At 35.0% G+C, this 4411-nt stretch overlaps 1 non-coding gene across 1 annotated transcript; it reads right to left on the reverse strand.

Moving 5' to 3' along the window:
• Positions 1-3910: 3910 nt before the first annotated feature.
• Positions 3911-4014, reverse strand: LOC127740916 (small nucleolar RNA R71). The gene has a single exon (XR_008001772.1). It is a non-coding gene; the product is annotated as a small nucleolar RNA R71 (small nucleolar RNA).
• Positions 4015-4411: the final 397 nt, after the last annotated feature.

Below are 4411 nucleotides of genomic sequence, written 5' to 3' on the forward strand. Positions count from 1 at the left end.
AAAACTCTGATGAGAAGGCTGACAAAGGACTGCTGATGATGTTGGATTCTGACCTCCCTGCACTCAAAATGGATTTTCTGGAGCTACAGAACTCCAAATGGTGCGCTCCCAATGGCGTTGGAAATTAGACATCCAGAGATTTCCAACAATATATAATAGTTCATACTTTATTCGGGATTAGATGACGCAAACTGGCGCTCAACGCCAGTTCCATGCTGCATTCTGGAGTCAAACGCCAGAAACACGTCACGAACCAGAGTTGAACGCCAAAAACACGTTACAACTTGGCGTTCAACTCCAAAAGAAGCCTCTGCACGTGTAAAGCTCAAGCTCAGCCTAAGCACACACCAAGTGGGTCCCGGAAGTAGATTTTTACATCAATTACTTACTTCTGTAAACCCTAGTGGCTAGTCTAGTATAAATAGAACACTTTACTATTGTATTCAGTGTCTTTTGACCACGTTACATCTTTGGTCTCGGTTTTATTCCATTATTCATCTTAGGAGACTATTGATCACGTTTTTGGGGGACGGGGGCTGGCCATTCGGCCATGCATGAACATTCATCACTTAAGTATTTTCAACTGTGGAGTTTCTACACACCATAGATTAAGGGTGTGGAGCCCTGCTGTACCTCGAGTTTTAATGTAATTACTACTATCTTTTATTCAAATTCAATCTTATTTCTGTTCAAAGATACTACTCGTTCTTCAACCTGATGGATGTGATGATCCGTGACACTCATCATCATCCGTCCCTATGAACGCGTGCCTGACAACCACTTCCGTTCTACAAGCGAAAGCTAGAGTGCGTGTCTCTTGGATTCCTGATGCACGACGCATGGTTGCCCTTGCCTGACAACCGAGCCTTCCATTTCTTGAAATCAGAGTCTTCGTGGTATAAGCTAGAATTGATGGCGGCATTCATGAGAATCTAGAAAGTCTAAACCTTGTCTGTGGTATTCCAAGTAGGATTCCGGAATTGAATGACTGTGACGAGCTTCAAACTCGCGATTGTGGGGCGTTAGTGACAGACGCAAAAGAATCAAGGGATTCTATTCCGACATGATCAAGAACCGACAGATGATTAGCTGTGTTGTGACAGAGCATTTGGACCTTTTTCATTGAGAAGATGGGATGTAGCCATTGACAACGGTGATACCCTACATACAGCTTGCCATGTAAAGGAGTAAGAAGGATTGGATGAAGGTAGTAGGAAAGCAGAGATTCAGAAGGAGCACAGCATCTTCATACGCCTATCTGAAATTCCCATCGATGATCTACATAAGTATTTTATCTTTATTTTCTATTTATTTACTATTATCATTTGAAAACTCTATCACCATTTATTATCCGCCTGACTGAGATTTACAAGATGACCATAGCTTGCTTCATACCAACAATGTGGGATCGACCCTTACTCACGTAAGGTATTACTTGGACGACCCAGTACACTTGCTGGTTAGTTGAGCAAAGTTGTGAAATTATGTCTAGACCATGGTATTGAGCACCAATTTTTTGGGGCCATTACCTGGGAATCAATTTTGAACAACAATTTAAGTATGAATCACAATTTCGTCCACCAAGTTTTTGGCACCATTGTCGTGGATTGTTCGAGTTTGGACAACTGACAGTTCATCTTGTTACTCAGATTAGGTAATTTTCTTTTTGTTTTATTTTCAAATAATTTTCAAAATTTTTTTCCCTATTTTCAAAAAAAATTATATTTTAATTAAAAATAAATTATTCTATGGCTTCAGAATTTTTAAGAATGGATTCTAGAGTTTCATGAAGCATGTTGAATCCTAGCTGGCTGTAAAGCCATATCCAAATCCTTTTGGAATGAGACTTCAACTAATCACCTCAATGCATGTAATGCCATCCTAAAGCTGGCTGGCTATTAAGCCATGTCCAACTCTTGGATTGGAGTTTTAGGCTAACATTGAAAGATTCCTGAAATTCTTCTTAAAAAATTTTGAATTTCTTATTTTCTTTTTCCTATATATTTTTCTAAAAATATAAAATAAAATCCAAAAAAATAATAAAATCAAAAAAAAATTTCGTGTTTCTTGTTTGAGTCTTGTGTCATGTTTTAAGTTTGGAGTCAATTGCATATTCATATTGTTCTTGCATTTTTCGAAAAATCCATGTATTCATAGTGTTCTTCATGATCTTCAAGTGGTTCTTGGTAAGTCTATTTGTTTGATCTTGATGTTTTCTTGTTTTGTGTCTTTTCTTGTTTTCCATATGCATTTTTCGTTTGTTATAATCCAAGCATTAAAGATTTCTAAGTTTGGTGTCTTGCATGTTTTCTTTTCTTGAAAATTCTTCAAAAATAAGTCTTGATGTTCATCTTGATCTTCAAGGTGTTCTTGGTGTTCATCTTGACATTCATAGTGTTCTTGCATGCATCATTGGTTTTGATCCAAAATTTCCATGTTTTGGGTCATATTTGTATTTTTCTCTCTCATAATTAAAAATTCAAAAATCAAAAAAATATCTTTTCCTTTTTTCTCTCAAAATTTCGAAAATTTGGGTTGACTTAGTCAAAAATTTTTAAAATTAGTTGTTTCTTGTAAGTCAAATCAAATTTTCAAATTTTAAAAATCTTATCTTTTTAAAAACTTTTTCAAAAATTAAATCTTTTTCATTTTTCTTATTAATTTACGAAAATCCTTAAAAATATTTTTCAAAAATCTTTTTCTTAGTTTTATCTTTATTTTCGAAAATTATGCTAACAATTAATATGATTCAAAAATTTGAAGTTTGTTACTTTCTTATTAAGAAAGGTTCAATCTTTAAATTCTAGAATCTTATCTTTTAGTTTCTTGTTAGTAAAGTAATCAATTTTAATTTTAATCATATCTTTTTATCTTATCTTTTTCAAAATTTTATCTTTTTCAAAAATTTGATTTTAAAATATCTTTTCTAACTTCTTATCTTCTTATCTTTTCAAAATTAATTTTCAAATCTTTTTCAACTAACTATTTGACTTTTTGTTTGTTTCTTATCTTTTTCAAAACCACCTAACTACTCTTCCCTCTCTAATTTTCGAAAATACTTCCCTCTTTTTCAAAAATTCTTTTTTTAATTAACTAATTGTTTTAAATTTTAATTTTAATTTTATTTCTTATCTTAATTTTCGAAAATCATTAACTCCTTTTCATAATTGTTTTCGAAAACTTCTCTCCTATCTTATTCTATTTATTCATTCATTTACTAACACTTCTCTTCATCTCAAATCACTGCCCCTATCCTCACCCTTGTGTTTGGATTCTCCTTTCTTTATTCCCTTTATTCTTCTACTAACAATAAGGAACCTCTTTACTGTGACATAGAGGATTCCTCTTCTTTTTCTGTTCTCTTCTCCTTCATATGAGCAGGAACAAGGAAAAAGGCATTCTTGTTGAAGCTGATCCAGAACTTGAAAGGACTCTGAAGAGGAAACTAAGAGAAGCTAAATTACAACAATCCAGAGACAACCTTGCTAAAATTTTCGAACAAGAAAAGGAGATGGCAGCCGAACCCAACAACAATAATGCAAGAAGGATGCTTGGTGATTATACTGCACCTACGTCCAAGTTTGATGGAAGAAGCATCTCAATTCCTGTCATTGGAGCAAACAATTTTGAGCTGAAACCTCAATTAGTTGCTCTAATGCAACAGAACTACAAGTTTCATAGACTTCCACCAAAAGATCCCTACCATTTCTTGACTGAGTTCTTGCAGATCTGTGAGACTGTTAAGACTAATGGAGTAGATCCTGAAGTCTACAGGCTCATGCTTTTCCCTTTTGCTATAAGAGACAGAGCTAGAACATGGTTAGACTTTCAACCTAAAGATAGCCTGGACTCCTGGGATAAGCTGGTCACGGCCTTCTTGGCTAAGTTCTTTCCTCCTTAAAAGCTGAGCAAGCTTAGAGTGGATGTTCAGACCTTCAAACAAAAAGATGGTGAATCCTTCTATGAAGATTGGGAAAGATACAAGCAGATGACCAAAAGATGTCCTTCTGACATGTTTTCAGAATGGACCATGATAGATATACTCTATTATGGTCTATCTGAGTTCTCTAAGATGTCATTGAACCATTCTACAGGTGGATCCATTCACCTAAAGAAAATTCCTGCAGAAGCTCAAGAACTTATTGACATGGTTGCAAATAACCAGTTCATGTACACTTCTGAGAGGAATTCCGTGAATAATGGGACGCCTCAAAGGAAGGGAGTTCATGAAATTGATGCTCTGAATGCCATATTGGCTCAGAATAAAATGTTGACTCAGCAAGTCAACATGATTTCTCAAAGTCTGAATGGATGGCAAAATGCATCCAACAGTACTAAAGAGGCATCTTCTAAAGAAGAAGCTTATGATCCTGAAAACCCTGCAATGGCAGAGGTAAATTACATGGGTGAA

The sequence above is a fragment of the Arachis duranensis genome, chromosome 7, assembly GCF_000817695.3.
Source record: "Arachis duranensis cultivar V14167 chromosome 7, aradu.V14167.gnm2.J7QH, whole genome shotgun sequence".
Taxonomy (NCBI): domain Eukaryota; kingdom Viridiplantae; phylum Streptophyta; class Magnoliopsida; order Fabales; family Fabaceae; genus Arachis; species Arachis duranensis.